At 38.6% G+C, this 13,041-nt stretch overlaps 1 pseudogene; it reads right to left on the bottom strand.

Annotated features, from left to right (window-relative positions):
• Positions 1-11,530: 11,530 nt before the first annotated feature.
• LOC105530507 lies at positions 11,531-12,539 on the bottom strand (annotated as a pseudogene).
• Between the last annotated feature and the right edge of the window lie 502 nt (positions 12,540-13,041).

The raw sequence follows: 13,041 nt of genomic DNA, 5'->3' as shown, positions 1-13,041 counted from the left end.
CTCCTCTTGATGTCCAGCTGCCTGTGTGCCCTTCTGCCAGTGTGTTCCTCTCGACGTCCAGCTGCTTGTGGTCTGTGCCTACTAGGGTCTTGGGGATTTTTAATAGGCATAGGATGAGGATGTGGTGGGCCAGGGTGGTCTTGGAAAATGCAACATTTGGGCGTGAAGGCAAGAGTGCCTTTCCTCACCTAGGTCCATGGGCACAGGCCTGAGGGTGGAACCCTCGCCAGGGACTGTGTCCTGCTCTCAGCACTTCGCTGCTCATCTCCTGTATCAGTTTGATGGATTATTGTTTTATATGTTTTATATGTAGTATTTGCAAACAAGATTGATAAATGTATTTACAATAAAATAACTGAAAAAATAAGTAAATAATATGGTTTAATTATGCTGGGTGAAGCTATTACACAAATAAATTTTTTGTTTTTAACATGCTTTGGTGTTAATGGCTGACATTCAGAGAGCTTTTCTAATTTCCTAAGCACTGTTCTGTGCCATTTAGATAAATTAACCTTTTAAATAATTATGACAATTATAAGAGATAGCCCTGCTCTTGCCCTCATTTTACAAATAAAGAAATGGAGACAAAGATAGGTGAAGTAACCTGTCTAAGGTCACACATTTTGGAAGAAGCAAAGTTGAGATTTCAACCATGACACTGACTCAGACTTCCAGCTGCTTAACACTAGGCTGTAGTGTTGCTCTTTGTGCTGTACTGCAGTGGTTCTCAACGTGTGGTCCTGGGACCAGCAGCATCTGCATCACCTGGGGATCTTTTAGGAAGGCAAGTTCTCTGGCTATAGCCCAACTTACTAAATCAGAAATTCTGGGGATAGGGGCCAGCAAGCTGTGTTGAGACAAGCCCCCCAGGGAATCAGATGCATGCCATCGTTTGACAATACCTGTTACACTGCCATCTATGTTGCAAGTGTTTTTGGATTTACCTTTTAAGTTATGCATCCTTTTGGGAAAGTAGTAGAAACTTATACTATCCCGGCAGCTACATGGGGAGTGGGTTCTATTACCCTTTTTTGAGGTGAGAAGATGCTATAGGTAGTCTCCCTAGAACTTTATTTTGTCATGTATAGATTGATAGAACACTCTCTTCCCACCTTCCTGGAAGCCTTGCGGAGGATAGAGGAAATGCCATATGTGATTGGCTTTTTAAATAACAGATAGCATGGATAAAATGTAAAATCCATGGGTAAGTCATAAAGCTGGACATCCTTAACTGAGGATTAATTATAATTATACCACTGATAACTGAATAGGGCAAAAGTAAGTTCTGTTCCCTCCCTTTTAAGTTGTTAACTTTTGCTGGCATGTTATTTACTGTAGACAGATAAGGATAGAATAAAGCAATTTTTCACATTCCTTTCACAAAACCTCCAAAACCATACAGTGAATATAGAGTTACCCCTGGCCTCAAACTGATGAGAAGCAATTTTGCTGTCTTATTTGATTTTTTTGTCTTTAAAGGCAGGCCTTTTCTGACACCCTAATTTTTACTGATCACCCCCTGGAGTTCTTTATTTCTCTTTGATGCAGAGAAAAGTTATTTGTTCTCTTCTGCTTTTATCACCTGTCTCTTCAAGTTTTCTTTCCTCCTATCTTTTTGGCATTTTGAAGAACCACTGTATAAAATATTAAGCTTAGGTTTTTCTCCATGCACTCAATTTCAGTTCCTGCAGCAAATACCATATGTGCCAACCTGTTTGATGTTCAACTGCTGCCTATTACCAGATACAGCCTGAGGTAGGGATTACAGTAGTGCTTCTCAAACTTTAATGTTATAAAAGGTACCTGGGCGATCTTGTTGATGTTGCAGGAAGTCAGGGACCCCGAATGAAGGGACTGACTGAAGCTGTGGCAGAAGAACATAAATTGTGAAGATTTCATGGACATTTATTAGTTCCCCAAATTAATACTTTTATAATTTCTTACACCTGTCTTTACTGTAATCTCTGAACACAAATTGTGAAGATTTCATGGACACTTATCACTTTCCCAATCAATACCCTTGTGATTTCCTATGCCTATCTTTACTTTAATCTCTTAATCCCATCATCTTCGTAAGCTGAGGAGGATGAATGTTGCCTCAGGACCCTGTGATGATTGTGTTAACAGCACAAATTGTTTGTACAGCATGTGTGTTTGAACAATATGAAATCTGGGCACCTTGAAAAAAGAACAGGATAACAGCAATGTTCAGGGAACAAGGGAGATAACCTTAAACTCTGACTTCCAGTGAGCCGGGCGGAACAGAGCCATATTTCTCTTCTTTTAAAAGCAAATAGGAGACATATCGCTGAATTCTTTTTCTCAGCAAGGAACATCCTTGAGAAAGAGAATGCATCCCTGAGAGGAGGCCTCTAAAATGGCTGCTTTAGGGGCGGCTGTCTTTTACGGTTATAGACAAAGGGATGAAATAAGCCCCCCAGTCTCCCGTAGCACTCCCAGGCTTATTAGGACGAGGAAATTCCCACCTAATAAATTTTGGTCAGACCGATTGTCTGCTCTCAAACCCTGTCTCCTGATAAGATGTTATCAATGACAATGAGTGCCCGAAACTTCATTAGCAATTTTAATTTCACCCCATCCTGTGGTCCTGTGATCTCGCCCTGCCTCCATTTGCTTTGTGATATTTTATTACCTTATGAAGCATGTGATCTCTGTGACCCACACTCAATTGGTACACTCCCTCCACTTTTGAAAATTGCTAATAAAAACTGGAAATCCCTATTCATTCTCCAAGACCTGGCTAAAATGCCACCTCTTCCATGACTTTCCCCTTCACCTAACTCAAGAAGTCATTGCTCCCTCATTTGTATTACTAGAGAACTTTATATGCCTTCCATAAGATTTCCATGATGTAATATAGTTATTTGTGTATGTGGGTTATTTGAGGATTGGGACCACATCTTGATTTATTTTTCTGTTGTATGCACCTAGCATAACGCCTCTTTTATCCAAAACCCTTGAATTTTAGAAACTGCTCATGCGTACTTCCTAACACTGAAACAGAAATCTGCAATCCAATACATGTCTATTTCTATGGAGAAATGTATGGATACTCACACTAAGTGAGCAGTTGGCCTGGTCTCTTCCTAGCTTGTTGACAACTGGATGCCACCATACAACTGTATTGTATGCTCAGACCTGGTGGTGGCTGACAGGAGCATATTGAAGCATTAGCCCTCACTTCTTCAGAATCTATAGAATTGAGTCACTCGAGAAACAGAATGAGATTTCCCAGGTCAAGGACAAGCTGCATTTTGTCAGATGAATGCCAACATCCAATTCCTTTCTCTTGCCTATCTCCATATGTAGAAAATGCACATTAGTGATGCTTGTGCATCAGGGACAGAAACTGGAGAATTAGGGAGGCCTGAACTGCCAGCCAAGAAACTGGGACCTTACCCAACGCTGACATTGTTCTTCTGAATAAGTTTCCTTTTGAATGAAATCCTGAATCTTCTCTTGTTTAGGAGGCAGGTGGTTGAGATGTCACTTTTGTGTTCACTTGCCCTACAAGGAAACAGCTGACATAGGTAGTTCAAAGTGGAGATTTAATTCCAAGTCTTAGAAACCAGGCAAAGGTAGGAAAGTTGTGTGGTGCTTTTAAACAGAATATCCTTTATTGGTCCCAATTTCCATATAAATAACACCAATTTTAATATTATTTTCATTAACCCTAAAGTATTACCTTTTATTCCTCAAGCACTGTCCCTACAATGCTAGAATTTGCTGAAAAGTTTATATTGGCCCTGCTCTGCTCCAAAATTAAGCATGTCCCATTCACTAAATCTTAATCCTGAATGCAAATCAAGTTCTCTTTCCACTACCCCTGTTCTTATTGCATACCAAACAGAGGCCAGAACTTTAAGAATGACATCAAAGTAAGAAGATATAACTTTCTATACTTTGTCAGTTACTGATTTAACCCTATACTAGTCCTGTAATATGCAGGTAGCATAACAGGCTATTTGCAAAAGTCCATAAAATTCTCTTAGAAGGAAATCTGATGTATCTAATGTATGAGATTTTGAATTAGCACACGATAATTAACATACATTGTAGTCTATTTCTCAAGTCATGGGAGTAATATTATTACTACGTTTTTGCGATAGAGTCTCGCTCTGTTGCCCAGGCTGGAGTGTAGTGATGTGATCTTGGCTTACTGCAACCTCTGCCTCCTGGGTTCAAGTGATTCTCCTGCCTCAGCCTGCCGAGTAGCTGGGACTACAGGCATGAACCACCACGCCTGGCTATTTTTTTTTGTATTGTTAGTAGAGATGGGGTTTTGCAATGTTGGCCAGGCTGGTCTTGAACTCCTGACCTCAGGTAATCCACCTGCCTTGGCCTCCCAAAGTGCTGGGATTACAGGCGCAAGTCACTGTGTCTGGCCGAGAGTATTATAAAATATTCAAGTCCAAGCACTTGGGGTCACCTGGTGGTCTAAACCGATGCATGACTCCTTATATCACCCATATCAGAATTCCCAACTTAACCCCAAGCAGGTGAAGCAAGAGTGTTTAAATCAGCAGGAGCCAATAGTGACTTAGCTTAACACCTGTCTTTAAAGATATTGCACATGTGAAACAAATGCATTCTCAGGCATTTAGGCTCATGATCTTCCATTTTATGTTTCCTTCAGCCTATACACTAAAGACCCCAAATCTTCATCCATGGTACAGATATCTTCCCTCAGTTCCAGAAACATGTTCATACACTTGTTGGTATTGACAGCTCAATGTTCTACAGGTATCTGAAAGCCAGTCTGTCTCATGTTGTCTCAGTCTGTCTCATACTTCCTCTACTTGTTCTTTAACTTGCAGAGAGTTGGAGATCCTGTCAGATGCCCCCATCTCCCTAAGACTCCACAATTATTAACTGATCATAGAAGAATACAGGAAGTAGTCTTGTACTACATTTTGCCAAATTGTTTTCCAAAAATAGTTTTACTAGTTTATATTCCTATCAGAAGTATATACAAATTTCTGTTTTTCTGAATTCTGCTGAACATTTGAAATATTAGATTGACATTTTTTCCAATTTGACGAGTGTGGAGATGGTAACTTAGTTTGGTTTTATTTTGAATTTACCTGATTATTCTCAGTGAGACTGAGAATACCTTCATATGTTTACTGTATATTTTTTTCCTTCTGTGAATTGCGTATTAATACCTTTTTGCCCATTTTCCATTGGATTGCTTCTCTCTTTTTCAGTAAAAGTACTACATATATTTTGAGTACTAGTCCTTTGTTGGTGTTATATATGGAAAACAACTTTTTCTAAATTGTGGCTTGTCATTTCTTTTCCTATGTTGATTTTCATGAGAGATGAATTAAAGAAATTAGTGCAGTAAATTTTTCAATCTTTTATTATCTGTATTTTGCTTTTGTATGTCTTATTTAAAGAGATCCTTCCCTACTTCAAGGTCATAGACATTTCTCCTACACATTTTATTCTAATTTTTAAAAAAGTTTTGAGTTTTGTATTTGTCTTTAACTCAGCTGGAATTCATTTTGTATGAGGTGAAAATCTAATCTGCTTAAAAATATGCATACAACTAATTATCCCAGGAATTATCAAATAGTCTATTTCTATAGGTCTGCAATGCCCTTTCTATCAAATATTAAGTGTCTATGTATGTTTGGGTCCATTTTTGGGTTCTCTGTTTTGAGCAATAGTCAGTTTATCCATCTTTATATCAAATACTTTCTAGATTTCTGTAGCTTTAAAATAAACCTTTATATTTGGTAAGGCAAGTTTCTCTACTTTAAGTATTTCTTGATTTTTTTTTTTGCCTTTTCTATGAAATTAGGATCAGTATATCAAGTATGACAAAAATTTATAGATTAATTTGAGTTTTTAAAAATCAACTTTTCCTATTAATATTGTATCTTGTTTAAAAAATCCCATTTCCTAACTCTTACAGCCTCATAAAAATACAATTGATTTTATATATTGATTCTGTTTTTGGCAACCTTACTAGACTTTCTAATTTATTATGATAAATTATATGCATATTCTTTTGGATTCTCTACCTCAGTAGTTGTACTGATGTTTAAAAGTCCACACATTTTTTGATACTTCTCCATTCAAGAGTTTGAGTCTAATCACTCTCCCTTGAGTGTGGGTTAGACTTAGGAACACAATTATAACAAATAGAAAAAGGTGGAAGTGATGGTGTGTCACTTCTAAGATTAGGTTGTAAAAGACACTGCAGCTTGTGTTTGGCCCTCCGTCTCTCTGTCTCTTTCTCTAATGGCTCAGTCAGCGGGGAGCCAGTTGCCATGTCATGAGGACACTCAGGCAGCCTTGTGGAAAGCCTCATGTGGCGAGGAACTGAAGCCACCTGCCAACAGCGGGAGGAAGTGAGATGTTCTGCCAACAGCCGTGGGAGCGAGCTGTCCCAGTCAACCTTTCAGGAGACTGCAGCCTCAGCAGACATTTCAACTACAATCTCCTGAGAGACCTGGAACCTTTAAGCTGCTTCTAGATTCCTGACCCTCAGAAACTGTTTGAAGTAATAAAGATCCTTTTTTGGGCAGGAAAAAATTCAACATATATTTTATTATAACTGTATAAATATTATTCACAGCCAAGTCACATAGTGTACTAAGAAGAAACTTATTTTCCTATGTAACCTTTCACTTTTCCTAGAGCTAATAATTGTTTCCTCTCTCTTCTATTTTATTTGCTTGTTTTCTTTGAAGCTCTTAGCAATTCTTTCATCTTTAATGTTTCAATTACTCTCCATCCCCAGGCCAAGACTTAGATTTGCAAACACAGTAACAACTTTTAACTTTCTTTCAACTTTATAGGAAGCTTGCTTTACACTCAGTGAGATGTAATTCTTGAAAAAAATTATTGACCAAAGAAAGCCTGTTTTTTCCTCATTTGTTTGTTTTTCTCTCTCTTACAATAGCTTTATTGGAATATTATTGACGTAAAATTTTATCTACGTAAGCTGTACAATTTGATGTACTGATATACATATACATCGTGAAATGATCACCGCCTTCCAGCCAATGAATTTGTCACCTCTACAGTTGCCATTTTTGTTTTGTGTATATGTGTGTTAAGGTTTACTTTAAAAATCTATCAGTTTAGCAAATTTCAAGTATGCAGTACAGTATTACTACCTACTGTCACCATGATGTACATTAAATATCCAAAACTTACTCATCTTGCATAACTGAAACTTTGTACACTTTGGGCAACATAACCCCATTTTGCCCTCCCCCAAGTCTCTGGCAACCACCACCCTACTTTCCGCTTCTATGAGTTTATTTTAGATTCCAAATGTAAATGAGGTCATATAGTATTTCTCTTTCTATATCTCACTTATTTCGCTTGGCATAATGTCCTTCAGTTCCATCTATGTTGTTGCAAATGGCAGGATTTCCTTCTTTTTTCAGGTAGAATCACATTTCATTGTGTATATAAACCACATTTTCCTTATCCACTCATTTGTCAAAGAACATTTAGGTTGTTTCTATGTTATGGTTATTGTAACTAATGCTGCAATGAACGTTGGAGTGCAGATAGCTCTTTGACATACTGATTTTATTTCCTTTAGATATATACCCAGAAGTGGGACTGATGGAACATGTGGCAATTCTACTTTTAATTTTTTGAGGAATTTCCATACTGTTTTTCATAATGGCTGTACTAGTTTACATTCTCATCAACAGTGTACAAGGGTTTCTTTTTAACCACATCCTTACTAACACTTGTTATCTTTTTTTGTTTTTTGAAAACAGATAAGCTAAGAAGTGTTATATAATACCTCATTGTGGTTTTGATTTGCATTTCCATGATGATTAGAGATGTTCAGCACCTTTTCATGTACCTGTTGGCTACTTGAATTTCTTTTTTTTGAGAAATATCTATTTAGGTCCTTTGCCTATTGTTTACTCAGGTTATTTGTATGTTTGCTATTGAGTTGTAGGCGTTCCTTATATATTTTGGACATCAACCCCTTATCAGATGTATGGTTTGTAAATATTTCCTCTAATTCTGTAGGTTACCTTTTCACTCTGTTGGTTGTTTCCTTTGCTGTGCAGAAGTTTTTTGGTTTGATGTTGTCCTCCTTGTCTAGTTTGGCTTTTGTTGCCTGTGCTTTAGGTGTCACATTTAAAAATTTATTACCAGGACTAATGTAAAAGTTTCCCCCCGCCTTTTTTTTTTTGAGACAGAGTTTTGCTCTTGTTGCCCAGGCTGGAGTGCAATGGCATGATCTCGGCTCACTACAACCTCCACCTCCTGAGTTCAAGTGATTCTCCTGCCTCAGCCTCCTCCCAAATAGCTGGGATTATAGGTGCCCACCACCACACCTGGCCATTTTTTTTTTTTTTGTATTTCTAGTAGAAATGGGGTTTCACCATGTTGGCCAGCCTGGTCTCAAACTCCTGACCTCAGGTGATCCTCCTGCCTCGGCCTCCCAAAGTGCTGGGATTACAGGCATGAGCCACTATGCCCGGCCTTTTCCCCATTTAAAAAAAAATAGTTTCATGGTTTCAAGCTTTACACTTAAAGTCTTTAATCCATTGATTTGATCTTTGCATATAGTGTGAGATAAGGGTGCATTGTTATTCTTTTGCATGTGGATATCCAGTTTTCTCAACATTTTGGAAGAGACTATTATTTTCCCCATTGTGTGTTCTTGGAACCCTTGTTGAAGATCAGTTGACCATAAATGTGTGGGTTTATTTCTGGGTTCTCTCTTCTGGTTCATTAGTCGATATGTCCACTTTATGCCAGTCCCATACTATTTCAGTTACTATAGCTTTGTAATATAATTGACATCAGGAAGTGTGATGCCTCCAGCTTTTTTCTTTCCCCTCAAGATTGCTTTGTGTGTTAGTCTGTTTTTGTTGCCATTAAAGAATGCCTTTGACTGGGTAATTTATTTTTTATTTTTTGATTTTATTTATTTATTTTTTGAGATAGAGTCTTGCTCTGGTGTCCCGGCTGGAGTGCACTGGTGCCATCTCAGCTCACTGCAAGCTCCACCCAGGTTCACACCATTCTCCTGCCTCAGCCTCCCAGGTAGCTGGGAGTACAAGTGCCTGCCACCACACCCAGCTAATTTTTAGTAGAGATGGGGTTTCGCCATGTTAGCCAGGATGGTCTTGATCTCGTGACCTCGTGATCTGCCCGCCTTGGCCTCCCAAAGTGCTGGGATTACAGGATTGAGCCACCGCACCTGGCTGAGACTGGGTAATTTATAAAGAAAGAAGTTTAATTGGCTCACAGTTCTGCAGGCTGTAGCGGAAGCATAGCAGCATCTGCTGCTGGTGGAGGCCTCAGGAATCCTACAATCATGGTAGAAGGCAAAGTGGGAGCCAGGATATCACATGGCGAGAGTGGGAGTAAGAGAGAAGGGAGCAAGGGGACTGCAGATGTCATATTCTTTTATTATTTTATATTTTTTCCACAATAATGTTGATTTATTATTACTTTATGGACCAGATCTGTGTAAACACACAACCTATGTTCTATGCTCTCCAGAAAAGGGCAAGCATCATTAGGATTGTATAAAACTTGTACAGTCAAAATACAGACAATTTCATGATCAACTGTACCACTGGAAACACATAGGACATATGAGTTGGTGATATAACTGAGGTCACTAGAGCCAGGTGAGATAATCTACATAAGTTCCTCCATATAATTAAATTTTGAGGGAGATTTGCTGGGATTGAAGATAAACAGAAACTGAGGAAGAAGTTTGGGCAATTACCTGGTCCAGCCCCCAACAAATGCAAATAAAGACCTGGCTGTCAAGGAAAATCCATACATCAGTTCTCTCTTAGATGTCAAAATCAGAATCTCCAAATGCACTGATTTAATGAAACAGATTTTATCAACCTAATGATCAATATGTTCTCATGTATTCATAAAGTTGCCTTTAAGTCCTTTTTAACTTTTGTGGTACTCTGAAGATGCAAGAAGCTAATTAGTATCATTTCCATAAAATCTAATAACACAAGATAGGAGGCTTGTATCGTGAGTGACAGTCAGTATTGTGCCACCTAATGGCCAAAAGTAACCCAAATCATTGAACCTTTCACCGCATATCCTATTTTGATCCTGATAATCATTTTTAAAAATTGAAATCAACTTTATTTAAGAATTTCCAACATTGACAACTCTTATAAAAAGCATCCAAGCACAGGACACAGAACTGTAGCAAACAGCATTCTTATGGGTAGCTAACAGACATTAGAACTTCCACCCTTCTTTGAGACAGCTGAGCTCACTGTGAACTCTGCTTCCAAGTACTTCAAAGCACACCACAAGCTCGATTTATATTCTCAACCCATCAGCTTCAGTTCACATTACCACACTTATATATCAGTAACAGAAGAGAACACACACCATACAGCATTCATAGCAGTTGACAAAAGGGTAGGAAAATACAGGTATCGTTTCACTTAACACACGCAACTAACGTGGATTGCCTAAGAACAAAGCTCATTGAAAGTCTTCCAACACATGTGGATGTCCTTTGAATGCAAAAGACTTTCATACATTGTTTATTATTGCTGTCTATATACTGTCACCAAAATTACAGGATTGAGAGACACATCTCACCAAGTTAAAAAAAATATTCATGATGCCTCATCAACTCTCTATCTGCACTCTCTCCTTCTCTCGCTCGTTCTAGCCTTCCGTGCCTTGGCAGCACCACCAATCCCACACAAAGTTTCAAAAGTTCAGACAGCCTTCTGGTTCCGTATCACAGCCTTGTGTTCGTGACGTTGATATGACTCCATGAAATAAAGAGTAGTGAATCAAAATGGGAACACCCACTGTCAAAGACAGCCTGTGAAGTGTGATGATGAATTCTTGAATGAGACAGCATGTAGATGGAAGTATTTCTATGGCAGGATATTTACAGTACTACTTTCAATGAAATGCTTCTGTAAACATTTGAAATGAGATGCACTGCAGAGATTAAATGAAGGCTTCATATTGTACTTTTATATATGAGGTGGAGGGGGACAAGTGTTAAAAAAACAAAAGAATCAAACACTGTGACACCATGATCTCCCAAAAGGAGATTTTATTAAGGAAAAAAATCATATGGTGGGATTCAAATTAAGACAAGGAGAAAAGATTGTAGTTCTAGTCAATGATTTCCATTTTGAGCACTCAAAGAATTCACTTGATAAGTCCAGGGATAAAATATTACAGATATCAATTGTAATGTATTGATTTTCCAACAGACAAACAGCTAGTCACTTTCAGCTACTCAATATTTCAACTCTTTATTTATTCAACTCTTTATGTAACTCAACTCTTAATATATTCCAACTCTTTATGTAACAAAACTTATACAATTCCTTTATCTCTTCATCTTTTTCTTAAGAAAATTGTCAAAAATACTGCTGAATATGCGCCACACTGAACAAACCAGTTTTGAAAATTTTTGTATTTTACCATATACTTACCACGAGTTTAGAAAAATTTGAATTCTCACTATTCCGTACTATAACCAACTATAACTCAATGTCTACGTTTCCCAGCCAGAAGATTTAGAATCCATGCTTGAGCCAAAGCCTCCATTAAAACCATTGCCTGATCCTGCATTTGATGCTGATTCCCAACCAATTGCTGCACCAGAGTTCGAACCACTGTAAGAGTTATTTCTAGACCCAAAGACCTGGTTTGGCTCCCTCTGCATGTTGCCTTTACTTTGGTTATGACTTGGTGGGCCTGACTGGTTCTGCTGGCTGGCTAACATGCTCATTGTACCCCAACTGCTCTGTAGCCATCATGACCGGATTAATGCTGAGCACACCAAAGTTCATCTACCACCTATATTAGTATCTTGGTTGTTTTCCAAGCCAGATGCACCCCTCTACTATTACCAAATCCACTCATATTCCCAAATCTTCCACTTCTTTCTATTGCTATTGTATGATTAGGCTTGGCATTGGATATGTGTATGCTGAGTCCTTTAATGATCAAGTCCTCTCTACAAGGAGATTGGGCAATCTGATCATCTGCAAATGTAACAAAGGCAAAGGCCCTGAATGGCTTGGGGATGAAGACATCTACCACTTCTTTGTACTGACAGAAAAACTGCCATAGCTCATCTGCAGTCATGTCCTCTGTACAGCACCCCACAAACACTTTTCTGCTTCTCAAAGGCTCATCTGGGGTTTGCTTGGAGTTGGGAAATTTAGTCATACCATCATCCATCTATCATATGTCACTGTGGCATTACTTTCACGTGTGTTTCATACTCCGTAAAAAGAATAAAGCCAAACCCCTTTGACCAGTTTTAATATCTATCTTTACCTGGACTTCTCCAAAGGCACTAAAATATTCTTTCAGATTCTGTTTCCATAGGAGGAAAAACAAACTCAGAGCACAAACTCACTAATTACCAGTACTATTAAGCAAGATATTTTCTGGACTGCTCTTCACTTTCACTGCTGTCTCACCCATTTTTCTTTTGTTATCTTTGGGACAGTTGACAACATATACCAGATTTCCACTGTCAGCATCAGGGGCATGCAGAATTCCTTCTACCAGCAGGATACCTTTCATACATTGAGATGCTGGATTCTTGTGGTGGAGCTCACGTGCCCCTGGAAACTGGGCTGTAACTGTGGACAGCAGCACTACCCCATTGTATTCTGATGATATTTCCATGAGCTCCTTATTCTTGTCTTCACTTACCCAAGTGTATTCAAACATCTTTTACTTCTCCACTTAGGCCACTGCTAGAAAGCCCAACAGGGACACTGAAGCAGTGACGGATCCAAGCACAGCTTAGTTTATTCTCCTTGATAATCATTTTTATTGTTCTTCCTGGGACTCATTCAAGACTTTCTAGAATTCATATTAACTCATGGCCAAACATGAAAATAAGTTGTAACAAGGCAGTACATAATGTAGAACATTTGGAGGAGCTGTCTCTTGGTTCTTGCCAGCCACGCTCGTTTGGATGTTTAGCTTGTCAGCAGTGATCATCATGGCCAACTACTTGATCTGTATCATCATCCCACATAAGCA

Source organism: Mandrillus leucophaeus, unplaced genomic scaffold, assembly GCF_000951045.1.
Source record: "Mandrillus leucophaeus isolate KB7577 unplaced genomic scaffold, Mleu.le_1.0 Scaffold828, whole genome shotgun sequence".
Classification (NCBI taxonomy): Eukaryota; Metazoa; Chordata; class Mammalia; order Primates; family Cercopithecidae; genus Mandrillus; species Mandrillus leucophaeus.
Note: the sequence above shows the minus strand (reverse complement) of the source record. Positions and strands in the feature narration are given on the sequence as shown.